Source organism: Eurosta solidaginis, chromosome 4 (assembly GCF_040869045.1).
Source record: "Eurosta solidaginis isolate ZX-2024a chromosome 4, ASM4086904v1, whole genome shotgun sequence".
NCBI classification, from domain to species: Eukaryota; Metazoa; Arthropoda; class Insecta; order Diptera; family Tephritidae; genus Eurosta; species Eurosta solidaginis.
Window position 1 is genome coordinate 186,851,094 of NC_090322.1, and position 18,342 is coordinate 186,869,435.

At 37.1% G+C, this 18,342-nt stretch overlaps 1 protein-coding gene across 27 annotated transcripts in view; it reads right to left on the bottom strand.

Moving 5' to 3' along the window:
• dlg1 (discs large 1) overlaps positions 1–18,342 on the bottom strand; it is a 424,309-nt gene that overhangs the window by 205,522 nt on the left and 200,445 nt on the right. For 2 of the 27 annotated variants that reach the window (XM_067784246.1, XM_067784245.1), the window contains exon 1: positions 2,210–3,832. The exons of 21 other annotated variants lie outside the window; for them this stretch is intronic. The gene's annotated coding sequence lies outside the window, so the exon portion shown is untranslated. Of the gene's footprint in view, positions 1–1,273; positions 3,833–18,342 lie in introns of those variants that run through there. 4 more of the 27 variants (XM_067784241.1, XM_067784240.1, XM_067784243.1 and 1 more) reach the window with 3 other exon arrangements.

The window sequence follows — 18,342 nt, forward strand, 5'->3', positions numbered from 1 at the left end:
TCAAAATTGGTGCAACAAAATACAAAAATAAAAGAAAATTTCAAAATGGGCGTGGCTCCGCCCTTTTTCATTTAGTTTGTCTAGAATACTTTTAATGCCATAAGTCGAACAAAAATTTACCAATCCTTCTGAAATTTGGTAGGGACATGGATTCTATGACGGTAACTGTTTTCTGTGAAAATGGGCGAAATCGGTTGAAGCCACGCCCAGTTTTTATACAGTCGACCGTCTGCCCTTCCGCTCGGCCGTTAATACGATAACTTGAGCAAAAACCTTATATCTTTACTAAACTTAGTCCACGTACTTATCTGATCTCACTTTACCTTGGTATAAAAAATGGCCGAAATCCGACTATGACCACGCCCACTTTTTCGATATCGAAAATTACGAAAAATGAAAAAAATGCCATAATTCTATACCAAATACGAAAAAAGGGATGAAACATGGTAATTGGATTGGTTTATTGACGCAAAATATAAAATAAAAACTTTGTAAAATGGGTGTGACACATACCATATTAAGTAGAAGAATATGAAAAAGTTCTGTAGGGCGAAATCAAAAGCCCTTGGAATCGTTGTATTACATATATAAATAAATTAGCGGTACCCGACAGATGATGTTCTGGGTCCCCCTGGTCCACATTTTGGTCGATATCTCGAAAAGGCGTCCACCTATAGAACTAAGGCCCACTTCCTTTTAAAATACTCATTAACGCCTTTCATTTGATACCCATATCGTATAAACACATTCTAGAGTCACCCCTGCTCCACCTTTATGGCGATATCCCGAAATGGCGTCCACCTGTAGAACTATGGCGTACTCCCTTTTAAAATACTCTTTAATGCCTTCCATTTGATATCCATGTCATACAAACACATTCCAGGGTTACCCTAGGTTTATTTTCCTACATGGTGATTTTCCCTTATTTTGTTTCCAAAGCTCTCAGCTGAGTATGTAATGTTCGGTTACACCCGAACTTAGCCTTCCTTACTTGTTTAGACTATATTTAATATTTCTCAGATTAAAATTAGGGATGTTTTAGAATAGTTTCTAGATTGATTTAGAGCTCATTTCCAGAATATTTCGGATTCATTTTAAGGATAATTTCAGTATGGCTTTCGAGATTATTTAAGAATCACTTTCACATTGTTTCAAGAATCGTAACGACACTATTTCGTCGAAATTCGGGTGAATTTTCAAGCTTTCTTGGGAATATTTCAGAAATAATTTCGTGGCTGTTTTGAAATAATTTCGGATCTACATATATACGAACCATTTTATAACTATCACTTGAACATTTCGGGGTTTTTCTATTTTTATTAGAACCAGCACATTTTTAACAGTAAGACCTGTTTAGAGTATTTATTTTATTTCTCATTCTCATAGCAGTTATTTACTAACGGAAAAATATAAATCATTTATCACAGTGAGTTATTATTATTTATTGAAAAAAAAGGTTTCTCTCAGTGAGAAGCTGTTATGAATTTTCGGTTAGCACTTATTTTGGCGCCCTGCATCTTGGTATGGAAATAGTAAATATTTTTCATGAGAAACACTATTGAAAGTATTTTTTTATTGTTTTCCACGAAATTGAGAGCAAATTAAATTGAAATATGTATGAAAAATAGACCAATAAGGCACGTCAAACGCAATTCATCAACATCAAAATATGCAGCTGTACAAAAATTGATTCGGTTATTTATAGAGGATGTGCGATTGTTCTTTTGTTAATACTAAATAGTTGTTGTTTTTGTTTTTTGTATTATTTTTATTTTTGCAGTTTTTTTTTTTGTTTATTAATTTTTTCCAAACATATTTTGCCAACTCGTCAAATCAACGCAACTTTTCAAATATTTTTTCGACATATTTTTATTATTTTATTGTTTTTTTTTGTATGCAAAACATTAAGCACCTACACGCGCACACCCGTACTATAAGTACTTAATGAAATATTTACTCGAATATAAACAATTGGCTGCTGTTAAGAGTGCTCATATTTTGCCTTCTTTATACCCTCATAAATATGTATATGTATGCCGTTATAAATGGAGCTTGTTTATTTCCCGCGCTTGTGTACACAAAAACTGTTTGCAAAAAAACAATGTGTTATATAAATTTGTATATGTAAGTGTGTGTGTACGCGAATAGTATCTGTTACACAAATCAATCACGCAGGAGTATTAGGCCAACGACAAAAAAAAAACATTACATTAAAAAAACGCGCATAAATACTCATTTTTTACAGCGTTGATTTTTTTTATACGTAATTATTTTTTTATTTTTTTTTTTTTTTGTTCAATTATTATTTCACATTTTTATTTCATTTTTCGCAAAATATTGCATGATTTAAATTTTAAGTTACTCATACGCACACGCGTCCCTAAGTGGCTACGCAACATTGTCCGCATACCAAATAACACGCGCAATTACTCTACGACATTGTTGCTCCGCTCTGCTATCACTGACAAGACTGGATAAGCACCATGACGCTTGAACCTGTACGTTTTGGTCTAAATGGCTGCTTACATATTCGTCTATTTGTTCACCTATTTACTAGTATTTTAGTATGTACTATGTATATATGAACATTAGACTGTTTCCGAAAAAAAATTCAAGAATTGTTTGTGTTTTACACCTTTTCCAAATTGCACTTCAGAAAAGAGCAAATCAGAAAAAATGTGCATGTATGTTCATGAAATGCAATACGTCTGAACGCACATATCTATACATATGAGACCTGGAATCAAGAAAGGGACCTATTGTGCGAAAATACCGTTGTTCACTTTTTGAGTGATTCTTATAGGAAATTAAATTTTTTGAAATATTTCGATCCATGCGCCACCTATCGGAGATTTTTTCTTATTATTGCACTGTCATCGGGCTCTGAACTATATTCAAAGTTTCAAGCTTATCGGGTAGTTACTTAAATTTTAATTATAAAATTCGTCCGCAACGGCCGGCCGCTACACATAGTCAAGCTAAACAAAAACTTTAAACGCGTTTTCCTCGAAAACTCGTTTTCCACAATAGGTCCCTTTCATAATTCCAGGTCACATATATTTAACAGGGGAGCACCACATCAAAAGGAAAGTGAAAAGTTTATATAAAAAAACGTCCAAGCAATGCTCAAGAAAAATTATAATTAAAAAGTAGTATCAACGGTATCTATGGCGAAAGATCGGGCGCCTATCCCAACATTTAACACTGTCATTTAAAATCCGAAGACCACGCAAAGAACATAAATAATAAAACTAAGAATCTGAAAAGAAAGAAAGAAAAATCATCATCAGGCAATTTCGTAATGTTATTAATAGTTTCACCGAGATTCGAACCGCGAATCACACGGTGAAACTACAATTGCCTTAACCACTAGGCTATACTGCTTGTATTTGTTTCCTTGCCTTTAGGTTATAAGAAAATAATGAGAAATCGTATATTGCAACGCTCAGAGCCTCACGGAATTTTGGTGTGTCCATTGTGAGCAGAATCCTTTGGGAAACCGGGAATCCATATACTGTCCCTGATTCAGAGGTCTGGTTCACAGTTGGATCGAAGTTTGATAACGGGGAAACGGGAGCTAATATCTATGGGACGAACTTCAACAAATCGATACCAATGGGATTATATATAAAGCAGAAATCCATGCAATAGAAGTTTTCGGCAGAGAATGTCTACGGAGAGGCTTATTCTCGAGGAGTATGTTAATTATATCAGAGGCTTTGTAGTCCTACACATTAATTTCTAAGAGAGCCCAAAATAAGGTTTTGTTAGGATGGGTTTCCGGGTATCAGGCACAAGAAGGTAAGAAAGAGGCCGACTACCTAGCCAAGAGTGTGCTATAGTAGCATTCTGTCGTTCAGGGTCCTTCTGTGGCCTCACATAGGCACACACTAGAGAAAGCAACTGCGACACAAAGCAGTTCAGACAACACTGGATTGAATGCCCAGGGCAAAGACAGACCAAATTGTTTAAACCAGTGACTCATTTTAGAAGTAATTTTTTTGGATTTGAGTCGAAAAAGTACGGGTCAAAAAAACGTCCCAGGTGAACGTTTATGAGATCTTGGGGTTACTTTTAGCATTTTCATGACGAATCATGCGTATTTTTTTATTTTTCCGACTTTTTTCAAAAAGATCCAAAAATAAAAGTAAAATCTGGACTTTTCCTTTTAAGGACGAATAACCAATAACCATGAGGATGCTATCACTAAGTACGCCTAATGGCAAAGGATATGACGTTAGAAAGCAGTGTCCAGTCAGAATATTCATTATGAGTCTGCAGCTCCCTCCTTTTAATTGTGCGAGTAACTTTGTTAGTCGAAGGTTGTAAGACCTGGACATGATCTTGAGATATGTGACATTATTGCCTTTATTGCTGCTTGACTGTCAATATAAAAGCAGACGCGACTGCAGTCCCATTCCTTCCATTTCTTTGAAATCATCGATGAACACGTGTATGGCCTCGCCTGCCATTTGAGCGCTGCTTCACATTCTTTATTTTCAAAGCAGGGACGGTCTCATATAGGCGGCGAGACTCTTAGCCTCTTTGTAATAGGCTGAAAGGTCAAGCACCGAGGCCTTATAATAACACAACCAATTTTTTGAGCGAAACAAACTGACAAAAGTATGGTCGACTGAGATAGATCCTTTCCGGCATATGCAGCAGAATTACAACCTAGGACCGAAATTGGGTTCAACACCTTCCCGGAGCATGAAGGTATAGAGCAGTCCAGCTGCAAGGAGCTGCTCCGAAGATGACAATTTGTGGGAGAGACGCAATAATTTAAAGAGGGTTACGCTGAAATGACAGCCCTAGGTCGGGAACAAAAATCCCGATTGACTCTGGGCCAACTGACCTTATGTCCATTTCAAGTGGACGTCAATCGACCTTTCGACCGTTGGCCTTATGTCACCCTACCAGTATCCATCTCTCAAGAAACTCATACTTTTGCGCTACCCTTTTATAAGGATTTTTTAGAAAAAGTGAACAGGGGAACCCTAATTTCGTCATGAAATGTATAAGCGTGTAATTTTTCCTTGATTATCGGACCAGTGGGAACACAGTCGATTAAATACCAAGCATAACAGTGACTGAATATATAAGTTTTTTTTTAATAGAATTGGGGGTTGTATATGAGCACAAGTATTCTTTTCTCTTGCTGAGTGGATTATTTTTTACTTAAGCGCATTTTCGTTTAGTGTATGTTGATTTTAATTTATAAATAATAAATTTTCTGCTGATGCATTGCTAAGTCTCATTTTTGTGTACTGCAGGGAAGTTGCATCGCTTCATAAAGAACAGAGAAATTAAGGAAAAGCAAAATTTTCTTGGCCACTTCTATTCTACGCAAAAGAAAGAACACTCAATTTTTTCTTTAACGTTTTCTTAAGTTGTGGATACTAAGCTCAAGTTAAATGCGCATTACTTTGTTTTTGTTTTTGTTTTTTTTTTCGAAACGGTCCAATGTATATGCTCTATGTTTGTTGGCATGTGGCAGGTTGATTACTTTGTTGCTTTCTGTTCACTCTTATTTTTATGTTGATTGAGTGTTTCCGTCTAGGTGTGTGTGTGTTGGTGCTGCTCATCAGTTTATTGTTGTTGTCGACTTCGCAGCGCAGTAAATAATTGTATCGTTTAATACGCATGCCCCAAATAACGAATGCTACATTAAATGCCTATCGTCTCCTCTCACCCTTGATATATACAAATAAATACAGAAAGTACTCACTTTGTGTATTATGACAAGATTGTGGGTAAGTTTCAGCACCCTGTATGAGCTGAATAAACAAAAACTAGTTTCAGCTTACATGTTAACATACTAAAATTACAATCAAAGTCTTTTGGACTTTTTCAACGATGTGATAAAACCCCACGAGATTCGGCTATTAAAGTGGTTTGCAAAAAGCTTAGCTGCAGTCAATAATTCGCAGGGTTCTTATTAACATTAAAAGGCCCAACGTATCTTCAGGGCATAACTCCTCAGAGGTATGTATTATTATAGCGCCGAGTATTTATGTATTCTTTTCGCTTTCATTCTCCTTTCAACAATTTTATTTCGCACTTTAATGAAAAATTATATCAACCAATTCGCCATGCAGAAGAATGTCAAATCAAAAGAAAATATTCAATGACTTCGATTAACTGATATATTGTTGTACAAAGCGTTGTATGGAAAATAATCAAGAAGAAACAATCGAAAGCTGTTGGGATAAGAACATCTGGTACTGAATTCGCCAGCCGTTGAATAGAGTTGATGTGCTCGCCTACCATAACGAAGGTCTTGAGTTTAGGTCACGGGTCAAGTAACCACAGACATTCTTTTAAGACAGGTTTTTCCTTATCTATCGACAGTGGTTTGACAAGCATTTTAGTTAGTATAAAGCACGTTAACATCGTCAATTTTTAAGAAATTGATGCAACAAACTAGAGCCGAGCCGCTCTCCTCCTTCATCTCTCTAGGCTGTCGCTCCCTCTCTCCCATACTACCTACGTCTGCATCTTCCTTTTGTTGTCCCGATATTCCTATCCCTTTCCCTATCCTTATCTTTGTTCTTACCTATCCCTATCCTTATCGCTATCCTTATCCCTAACCCATTCCTACCATAGTTAGCTCTTCTCTACCACACTACTCTTTTACACCTCTTCTTTTCGTTCTCCCGCCGTCCATATCACTTTCCATATCTATACTTCTATTCCGATCCCTATCTTTATTTTTACCCCAATCTCTATCCTTATCGCTATCCCTATTCTCTCCCAATCATTATCTAAATCCGTATCATCATCCCTATCCCTATCTTTGCTCGTACCCCTATCACTAACTCTAGCACTATAAAAAAATGTAAGGCGCAGTATATCAACGAAGAAATCTAGGCCTAGCTTCTCTTCCAATTTGCGTCGTACTCCTTTTAATTTTTCCTACAAATTGGCGGGACAGAACTTACATGTTTTACGTCGACTTCGAACGTCTTTTAATGGCTAAAATACACTCGGAGTGTTTTCCAAATCACGGCTGAGTGGCGACCCCGCACAGAAAAACTTTTTTCTAATTGAAAAAACTTTTTTCAATTTTTGATATTGCTTTTCCTGGGATTTAAACCCAGGATCTTCGGTGTGGTAGGCAAATCACGCTTCCACCACACCATGGCGGCCGCCAACATTTTCCATATCCCTATCCTCATCGCTAGCTCTATTCCTAACCTTATCCCTTACCCTATACATATCCCAACCATTAGCCCTATCCCTCGTCCATTCACTTTCCCTATCCTTATCCCTTTCCCTATTCATATTCCTGCCCCTATCCGTATCCTAATCTCATGTGTTCGATCTGGCTTCTCTTCTCCTTTTTCTAGCCACATAGGCGTTTTTAATTTCTTCTAATTGGAAATTTACTGGTGCAGTAAATCCCACATTACTTTTCATAAATTACAAGGAAGTCAAATTCTTTCGAACATTGAAAACAAGTCATAACCTTTAAAAGTTGATTGCTATTGCATTTGCCCCTATAAGCTAAACTTTTATTATTCCGGCAAGTAACAAAATTGAGATGTTAGTTCTATATGATATTTGTAATATGTACTCCTTTTGCCTTGTTCCTCTTTTATTCAGTTTTTACACAACCGTTTATGCTGTATATATGTATGTTTATGTACATTCACTTCATGCGATTTTAGCCACCTGTGTGATATTTCTTTCCTTGAATTTTTTTTGTTTGCAAATTCCATAGTGGTCTGAAAAGAGGTTACGTATACGACACGTACGCCACCATTGATGGCTTTTATATATGTACATTGGGTCGGGTCGATTTGTATGGACGAAAGTTAACCGATATCGCGCCATTTTTTGATAGGATTTGGGCTTAGGAAAAAAGTTCCACTACGCATACACAAAAAAATAATTTTCGAGCCTGCGAAAAAAAATGGCGAAAGGGTAAATTTTTCGACCAAAACACTCCCCAAAACCCAAAAAATATGGTTTTTTGTTTCAAAAAACTGTGGTAAAAACGTTGGCGATAACAGTTGTTTGAAAAAAAATTTTTTTGGGTTTTGGGGAGTGTTTTGGTCGAAAAATGTTTCGCCATTTTTTTCCGCAGGCTCGAAAATTATTTTTTGGGTATGCGTAGTGGAACTTTTTTGCTGAGCCCAAATCCTATCGAAAAATCGATGGCGCGATATCGGTTAATAAATCGACCCAGTCTTATGTACATACATCACTACATAGTATAAAACAAAGCCGGTTTTTTTGTCACTATGCCCCTTTGAATGCTTAAACCTTTAAAACTACGCAATGGATTTTGATGCGGTTTTTTTAGTAGATAGAGTGATTGAAGACGTTTTTTTAATTGTCAGTTAACCGTCTAAACGGTTATGTTATGTATAATAACATCCATTAAATAGTGGAGAAGTACTGTTATTTTTGAAGTTTCTAATGTGATGTATATATAAAAAAAGAAAGTGGTGTTAGTTACACTATTTATAAGTAAAGAATGGATGAACCGCTCTGGCTGAAAATTGGTGGAGAGGTAGCTTAGAACCAGGAGACGGACATAGGATACTTTTTATACCTTTCTGGCTAGGGTCTTAAGATCAAAACGTGGACCTAAGTAATCCTGGTATGTGTCTGTACAATATGGGAAACAAATGGAAGCTGTTTATGAGTACTTTGATACGGGGTACACTGTGTGACTAGGGTCTCGAGATATAGGCCAAAACGTGGACCCGGGTACCCCTAGAATGTGTTTATAGAATATGGATAACAAATGAAAACTGTTGATGAGTGCTTTAGTAGAGGGTAATTTGCATACCCCTGGGTGACTAGGGTCTCGAGATATAGGCCAAAACGTGGGTCCGGGTGCCCCTAGAATATGTTTATACATATAGTAATTTTCATACCTATTTGTGACTAGTGTCTCGAGATATAAGCCAAAACGTGGATCAGCGTAAAACTAGGATGTGCTTTTACATTATGGGTATCAAATTGTACCTGTTTATGTGTGCTTTAGTATAGAGTATACCAAAACGTGGACCCGGATACCCCTAGAATGTGTGTGTAATATGGATATCAAGTGAAGGCTATTGCTGAGAGCTTTAAATTAATTTTCGTTGTGATATTCGATTTAGTCGCATCAACCCCGAAAAACTGATAAATATGCATGCTAAGCCGAAATAAAGACATGAATTAATAATACAAACATACCTATTCACATACGTCCTATTGGATTTGCCTAAAATTTGGTAAATAAATTTGCCTATATTAGTATTTACGATCCTTTTTTCCGGGAAGTAGACCAGAGACGGTCTGGGACTGGGTTTAGGACTAGGACTGGGACTGAAACTCGGAGTTAGACTGGGACTCGGAATGGGACTGGAACAAAATACATACCACCCTCTGGGACTGGCAATTAGGGATAAAGAAGAATGAGAAGAACTTGAAAGAACAGAAAAGAGGGAAGGAGAAGGAGACTGATAAAGATATAGAGTGAGACGAAGATGGAGATAGATGTACCGAAAAAGACGGAGGGTGGAGTGAATAAAAGGATTAAGATAAAGTGAAGAGGGGGAGGGACGAGTTAGATGGAAAAAGCTTAATAGATGTATGCAGATAGACCAAATTTAGGGCAGAACAACATCTAACGGTTCTGCTAATTACATAATAAAATACATATGTACATATAGAACGCTAAACTTTATGGTAGCAGAATGAAGTACGGTATTTTATGTTTAAAAATAGATAAGTGAATCCTGCCTGTATGTATGTATGGGAATGTATTTGCTCAATGTAAAGCAAGCAGAGAGTAGCGAATGATTTGGGACTGTCACGAAAGGGATATTCATAAACTCGTTCCTACAAACTTGTAAAAAAAAAGAAAGGGACTAGAGTTTTAACAAATTCAAACCTAACGCTGTGCAGTATGCGGAAGTGTCCAGTGCAATAGCAAAAGTTTCCTTCAATTTTCAAAGGGGCAACAATAAGAAAAAATTAATTAGGGCGATATGAGGGTCAGATATATAAAGAGGATAGGAATTTTCAGAATGTAAAGTTACATTCCTATGTCCTTACCTGTATGTTTTTATACCTAGCAGTTCTAGTACAAACGGTTTTATAACTTTAATTCAATGGGTTAAAGATATCGAAATATGTATTAGAATATATCAGTGTCAACAAAGCTTTCCATTGAGCTGTCTTCGTCGTACTTTACCAAATTAGATTTTCACTTGATGCCGCTACAAGTGTTCGCGAAGGAATTGGCTGCGAAAGAGGATCTACGACAAAGAGAATCCAACATGTGGAAATCAACCCAATACGAGCACGCGACGGTATTAGATGACTTGACATGGGAGCGTTTAAATGGAATCACAATTGACCTAACGTCTAACACTTACCATATGGCGACGGTTTTTGCCTTACAGGTGCAGAAGATAAGATATACGAGGAATGGGACTAAGGCCTAGATAGCGGTAGGAGCATTAAAATCTACACAGATGGATAGAAAATGGAAAAGGGAACTGGAGCTGAAATGTTCTCAAAGTATCTGCAGGTAAATCAATCGTACCGAATTCCTGATTCATGCAGTGTTTTCCAGGTGGAGGTCTAAACCATCTACAGAGCAGCCAGACTGCTCCAGGATAGTACGGTCCCAGACATCTATCTTACGATCTTTATTGATAGCCAAGCCATCTTAAAAGCGACAACAGCTGAGTTATCTCCTGAGGAAAACCGAGAAATATGAGATTGGGTCAACTGACTCGCTGTTGATCAACCGGGTTGTTTGCGAGGTCTCAGGATTCTTATGGCCATATTTGGATAGGTAAGGAACTATCTCTATCAAGAAAATGTTGCATATCGTTGTGGTTTTAGTCAGATTGTACTGGTATTCCACCTCAATAGTGATATGGTAGAGTTAAGTACAGAAATTTAAGATATGTTTAAAATGGGCGTAGTCGCTCCCCCTTTTTAGTTAATCATTCCCTTAACGCCATTATTCGAACAAAAATTAGATGTTATTTTTATTTCGAAAACAAAGTTTTTACGGGCCGAATTGAAATTGCTTAAGGATATTATCCTTACAGCTGTCTAAGCAAGTATAGCGCACATTTGTCTATTATTAAAACTTCTGTCTTGGCAGATGCCATTTAGGCTCGGCATACAAACTAAAGGTTGCGTCAATTTGTAGGACAAGCATACAACCGCTACATGTCAACAACATTGCGGACTAAGCTATACATTCACAAGCAAACAATAAAGAACAAAAAAAAATTTTAATAATACCAGCGAAATCGTCAAAGCACGCCTGTTGCTATAAGTAACAAAGGAGAAATTCTAGTGAAAATCGCTAACCGAATAGCATGACTAAGCGAAATGGAAAATTATGTGACTGACGTTAGCACAATTCACAATTGTTTACTCGATTATGTCTGCCACAAACACGGTTGCCACACCATTTTTTTCATTTGAGACCAAAATTCATCGAAAAAAACGACCAAATCTCAGAAAAAAGGACCAAATTTTTGTTTTATTTTATTGTCGTAGTCGTTGTTAAATATAAAATTTCAGGCTGTTTCCATGGTTTCCTATACAAAATTTTAATAAATTTAGCGAATAGAAGACTTAATTCAAAAGGCACAAAAAAAAACTACTTTTAGGTATTATATTTTCAAATTTCTAGGATAAGTCAATGCTTTCACTAACTATACGTTTTGAATGTAGTTTTGCCGACAAAGCTCTTAGTTCCAGCATTATGTTGTTAATTGGAAAGAAATAAAATGTATAGCGCAGTTAGGTTTTAGTAAGAAACGGTTCAAAAATTTGCGTTTTGGTGTTGCCGAACTATGAGCAAACTCAGTAAATCATAAATGATACTTACTTTTCCCTTGAACGTTTAAATTTCATACCAAAGCCTAGATTTAGTAAGTGTGATTTTTGAAAAACTCACATTTACTGAATCTAGCCCCAGGATTCAGATCAAAAACCAAACGTCTTAAAAGTTTCAACTGTGCAATAACGGAACCTGATTACATTTAATTAGGTACTAGAAATTAATTAACAGCGTTGTTATTGAAGTTTATGGGGTTCTGTATCTACGACAATAAAACACAAAACATTTCTTTCGAAATCAAATCTTTTTACATTTGCTTCAAAATCTGAATATAAAAAATTTGTTCAATCGCGATTCGCTACTCATCTATAAAGTGATAGCTTTCAAGAAGTATTCCTGCCTTACTTACAGTTAACATATTTCTTATGCCAAGCTACTTAGTTTTCAAGTATTCGGCGTGCCTTAACACCACAATACTCCTGGAACACCACAATACGAGTACTCCTGCAATTGTAAAAAATTTTGGAAGTGTTACCAAACATAAAACCAATTAGTTTCATTATTTTACTTAGTTTTCAATTCAAATTTTAACTCGACGGCCATCGTAATGGCTCCATCAGTGGAAAGCGCTGCCAAATTTCTCAGAGGCACACGTACATTTGAGAAAAATTTTCTTAGATCAACTTGTGAAAAAAATCTATCACGAAAAGTGTTTGATAACCGATCGAAATATCTGGATACTAAAACAAGAATTTTGTCTGATAAGTCCGTGTAATGTGTTTGCCCATAGATCCATCACTTTTCTTATTAAAAAGGACCAAAATTTAAAAAAAAGGACCAGCGGACGAAATGGGGTTGGAAGGGACAATTTTTGGTCCAAATGGACCAAAAGTGGCAACCGTGGCCACAAATTTAAAATTTGCGCATACATACAAACACAATTATTTACATACTTCATACAAGCTCATACATATACTACAGATGTACATCGTTAGCTTAATGTGAAAATGTGCTAAGTCACATTTTTTGAAAAATTGTATTTTAATGCAGTTTTAAAACTGAATTCAAATACAAAAAAAAAATATTTAAATTTTTCATTTTTACGTGCTGTGGGCAATGATGTGTAAATGTGCTAAGTCAACCTGTCAATAATATTGTCACGGATATTAGCATCACTAAGCTATATCATCACTAAGGCCATGCTAAGCAGTATTTACGTCAATAATCAAATCAAGTATACACATATATAAGGCAGCCCAGAGAGATGTCACACACAGATGCATTTACTTATACGCCTATGTGTACTCGAGAGACGGTAAACTACAAACATTCACATCAATAATTCAATCATTATGTATCTACATAAACGAATAAATAATTGCGTCTACACATATGTACGTATACGAGCAGTGGAACGGCAATGCACAAACACATGCATATATCTTATCTGAGTTGTCACAAGAGAGGGCAATAATTTGTGCACGTAGTTGTGGCTGGCGATTTTGTAGCCGAAACTACTAGTAAGTTCTGGAATGGAAAAGCCTAGAAGTATGCAATTAGAAATCAAAAAGTATAAAAGGTGCATTTGAGTTGTCAAGCAGTTACGACTAAGACGATATCTAGCGAGCAATAGCAGTATTATTTTGAATAGTGGAGTTTCATTTGAGCTATCAGTTTGGTTATTAAGCTATTCGTTACACAGTTTGAGTGTTATTGTGAAGTATTTTAATAAAGGTAATTTTTCCATTATTCAATATTGGAGTTATTTATTCAACAGTTTAGCGATACGAACCTAGCAAAAGGGCAAATAAGAGGAATTTGCAGCAAATTCGTTACAATTGGTGTCAGAAGAGGAATTGTTCAATAAATTCCAGAGGACAACAAGGACATGGCAAAGTTCAGTGAATTGAAGATCCAGCAACTAAAGAAGGAGTTGGAGAGCCGTGGATTGAATACAAGTGGCGTTAAACTTGAACTTCAAGCACGGCTACGAGAGGCAATGGAAGCGGAAGGAATTGATGTGGAAGAGTATGACTTTCATCTTGATGGCGAGGAAGTAACAAAAATTGAAGAGAAAAACGAAACATCGCAGACAGTTACGAGCACAGACTTGAACATGATTTTGGCTGCAATATCTGCTCAAACATCGACAATGTCATCACAGATGGAATCCCAAGAGACACGCATAACATCGAAGATTGAAGAACAGAAGACATATATGGTATCCCCACTGGAATCGCAGGAAACCCGTATAACATCACAATTGGAAGAACAGAAGACATATTTGGCATCTCAACTGGAAGCGCAAGAGGCACGTATATCTGAAATGTCGGCACAAATTTCGGAACAGGTATCATCGCAGCTCTTTGTGAAACTGGAAGAGCAGGATGCAAAAATTTTACAACTCGAGGACAAAATTGATGCCGAAATAGAAGCATTAAAAGGTCGTATGGAGCAGTTACAACTAAACCGCCCAGCTGTTTCAGCAAGCAATCCAAAGGTAAAAACACCATCATTTGATCCTTTCCAGGTCTTCAAGCTACAGTGAACAACTGGAATGCGGAAGATAAAGTTGCTGATACTTTTAACGCCATAAGTCGAACAAAAATTAAACAATCCTTTTGAAATTTGGTAGGGCTATAGATTTTATGATGTTAACTGTTTGCTGTGAAAACGGGCGAAATCGGTTGATGCCACGCCCAGTTTTCATACACAGTCGTTCGTCTGTCTTTCCGCATGGCCGTTAACACGATAACTTGAGCAAAAATCGACATATCTTTAATGAACTTAGTTCACGTACTTACTTGAACCCACTTTATCTTGGTATGAAAAATGAACGAAATCCGACAATGACCACGCCCACTTTTTCGATATCGAAAATTACGAAAAATGAAAAAAATGCCATAATTCTATACCAAATACGAAAAAAGGGATGAAACATGGTGAGGTAATTGGATTGGTTTATTGACGCGAAATATAACTTTAGAAAAAACTGTATAAAATGGTTGTGACATCTACCATATTAAGTAGAAGAAAATGAAAAAGTTCTGCAGGGCGAAATAAAAAACCCTTAAAATCTTGACAGGTATTACATATATAAATAAATTAGCGGTATCCAACAGATGATGTTCTGGGTCACCCTGGTCCACATTTTCGTCGATATCTGGAAAACGCCTTCACATATACAACTACCACCACTCCCTTTTAAAACTCTCATTAATACCTTTAATTTGATACCCATATCGTACAAACACCTTCTAGAGTCACCCCTGGTCCACCTTTATGGCGATGTCTCGAAACGGCGTCCACCTATGAAACTAAGGATTACTCCCTTTTAAAATACTCATTAACACCTTTCTTTTGATACCCATATTGTACAAACAAATTCTAGGGTCACCCCTGGTCCACCTTTATGCCGATATCTCGAAACGGCGTCCACCTATGGAACTAAGGATTACTCGCTTTTAAAATACTCATTAACACCTTTCATTTGATACCCATATCGTACAAACGCATTCTAGAGTCACCCCTGGTCCACCTTTATGGCGATATCTCGAAAAGGCGACCACCTATACAACAACCACCACTCCCTTTTAAAACCCTAATTAATACCTTTAATTTGATACCCATATCATACAAACACATTCTAGAGTCACCCCTGGTCCACCTTTATGGCGATATTTCGAAACGGCGTCCACCTATAGAACTAAGGCCCAATCCCTTTTAAAATACTCATTAACACCTTTAGTTTGATGCCCATATTGTACAAACAAATTCTAGGGTCACCCCTGGTCCACCTTTATGGCGATGTCTCGAAACGGCGTCCACCTATGGAACTAAGGATTACTCCCTTTTAAAATACTCATTAACACCTTTCTTTTGATACCCATATTGTACAAACAAATTCTAGGGTCACCCCTGGTCCACCTTTATGCCGATATTTCGAAACGGCGTCCACCTATAGAACTAAGGCCCACTCCCTTTTAAACTACTCATTAACACCTTTCGTTTGATGCCCATATTGTACAAACAAATTCTAGGGTCACCCCTGGTCCACCTTTATGCCGATATTTCGAAACGGCGTCCACCTATGGAACTAAGGATTACTCCTTTTTAAAATACTCATTAACACCTTTCTTTTGATACCCATATTGTACAAACAAATTCTAGGGTCACCCCTGGTCCACCTTTATGCCGATATCTCGAAACGGCGTCCACCTATGGAACTAAGGATTACTCGCTTTTAAAATACTCATTAGCACCTTTCTTTTGATACCCATATTGTACAAACAAATTCTAGGGTCACCCCTGGTCCACCTTTATGCCGATATCTCGAAACGGCATCCACCTATGGAACTAAGGATTACTCGCTTTTAAACTAATCATTAACACCTTTCATTTGATACCCATATCGTACAAACGCATTCTAGAGTCACCCCTGGTCCACCTTTATGGCGATGTCTCGAAACGGCGTCCACCTATGGAACTAAGGATTACTCCCTTTTAAAATATTCATTAACACCTTTCTTTTGATACCCATATTGTACAAACAAATTCTAGGGTCACTCCTGGTCCACCTTTATGCCGATATCTCGGAACGGCGTCCACCTATGGAACTAAGGATTACTCGCTTTTAAAATACTCATTAATACCTTTAATTTGATACCCATATCGTACAAACACATTCTAGAGTCACCCCTGGTCCACCTTTATGGCGATATTTCGAAACGGCGTCCACCTATAGAACTAAGGCCCACTCCCTTTTAAAATACTCATTAACAACATTCGTTTGATGCCCATATTGTACAAACAAATTCTAGGGTCACCCCTCGTCCACCTTTGTAGCGATATCTCGCAACGGCGTCCACCTATGGAACTAAGGATTACTCCCTTTTAAAATACTCATTAACACCTTTCTTTTGATACCCATATCGTACAAACGCATTCTAGAGTCAACCCTGATCCACCGTTATGGCTATATCCCTAAATGGCGTCCACCTATAGAACTATGGCCCACTCCCTCATAAAATACTCTTTAATGACTTTCATTTGATACACATGTCATACAAACACATTCCAGGGTTTCCCTCGGTTCATTTTCCTACATGGTTATTTTGCCTTATGTTGTCACCACAGCTCTCAACTGAGTATGTAATGTTCGGTTACACCCGAACTTAACCTTCCTTACTTGTTTAAATAATATTTTCATATAAAAAACCCCAATGATGTTGTTTATCAGTAATGAAAATTGTGTTTGCTGTCTCTGGCACTTTATTTCCATCAAAAGAGTAGTGTGTTTTCCACGTGCTTGTACGTGGGTAGTTTGTGTGTTACTACGAAGATGCTATGCTATTACTGAGAAGATGCTATGTATAAAACAATTGATTTAAAGTGTCCACACGCAGCGTCATCATATAGTCAAACGTATAACGGTCCCACTTCAACGGCCTCTACCTCTTCCAACTAAATTACTCCTTATAAAGAATCAATTTATAAAATCTACATATGTTCATTCCCACTGCCTGTCGCGCTCCCGTGCTATCGTGCGAATATCTGCGAGACTCAAAACAGATATAAATGACACATATGTATGTACTCTAGGGTGGATCAAATTTTTTGTTGAAAAGCCACATCCAACTTCTGAATCTATGGGTCATACTGAGTCTGAAATTAATTTCGAGCCTCCCTAATTTTGTTAGAAAATTTTATATCGCAATCCGAATAGCGACTCTCACAAATAAAATACATGAAAATAAATGCCAAATTCGGATTCGGACTGGGATATAAAATTTTTTACAAAATTAAGGAGGCTCGAAATTCATTTCAGACCCATGGTCCCATGGACAATATTACTCAGTATGACCCATAGATTCAGAAACTGGATGTCCACTTGAAGTTTTTTCCCCATTTTTCCCCATACAATTTGCCCCGCCCTAATGTACACATACCCATATATGTGGTAGTGGCACCGCCGACTTTTCCACAATTCTATACAGATTAATATCTAGGGTACATATACTCAATTATAAGTGGTTTGAGGCAAAAAGACTCGCGGATTTTCGACCAAATCAAATCTCTTATGACTGTGGGCGTGGAACCGCCCACTCTTCCATAATTGTATATAGCCAGGAAAAAACCGGGTTACCCTGATAGTTTTGTGAAGATCAATTGGGTACTTTGGACGCTTATAAAACACACACACACATCCATTGTTATTTATAAGATGACTTTTCTAGACGTATGTTTATTCATCGAACTTCAAGAGTACCCACTTTTTTTAAACAACCCTAATGCAAAAATTTCCACTCCGTAACAACGTGTTATACAGTGCATTAAATAAAGATTTTTACGAAAAACTGAGTGGGAAATTGGCAGCTGAATTTGGCAGAAACACAATTTTCAATTCTGCAGTGTGTGTGTGTATGCGTAAATACGCCACCTGACTAAGTTATTCGCATGGTTAAAGAAGCTTTAAAAATTTATGAAAATCATGTGTAACAAATCCGCTTGTTTCCACTTGCTCGCTCTTC